Source organism: Cyanistes caeruleus, chromosome 6 (assembly GCF_971803275.1).
Source record: "Cyanistes caeruleus chromosome 6, bCyaCae1.hap1.1, whole genome shotgun sequence".
In the NCBI taxonomy this organism is placed as follows: Eukaryota; Metazoa; Chordata; class Aves; order Passeriformes; family Paridae; genus Cyanistes; species Cyanistes caeruleus.
This window is the reverse complement of record NC_141706.1, coordinates 44,206,765-44,207,281: the sequence shown is the minus strand read 5'-3', so window position 1 is coordinate 44,207,281 and position 517 is coordinate 44,206,765.

Genomic DNA, 517 nt, shown 5'->3' with positions numbered 1-517 from the left:
TTCTTTTATTTACTGTGTCATTATTTCAGTTTAGAAGAAAAGTGGCTGTTACTGAGGGAGTTTCATGTAAACTGCTCTGCTTACAGCTGTCAAATTTTTGATGTCCCTGTATCAGTTTTTTTGACAGGTGATATGAACAGTACTGACTTGACACAGCCTTTGGAAGAATAGTAGGTGTTTTCTGTGACCTTGTCTTTTTATCCAGAACAACATTTGTTATAGAAACTGCAGCTCATTTCTCTGGAGGTGAACCAGCAGAGATGGGAGAGAAAGCTACTTGAGCTCTTGTCTTGGGCTCCAGGAAGGATGAAGTATGCTAGTGACCCCTAAGGTGCTCCTTCTAGGAAGATATCTCAGATACAACAATGGATACACAGAGGTACTGGTGCAGTTGGAAGATTGTCATGTGTCATGTTACATATCAGTACAGTCTTCTACAGAGACAACTTTTGTTATTTTGCCATTGTTCAACATCCTATTACAGTATTTTATGAGGGATGTTTTGGTGAAGCAGCAC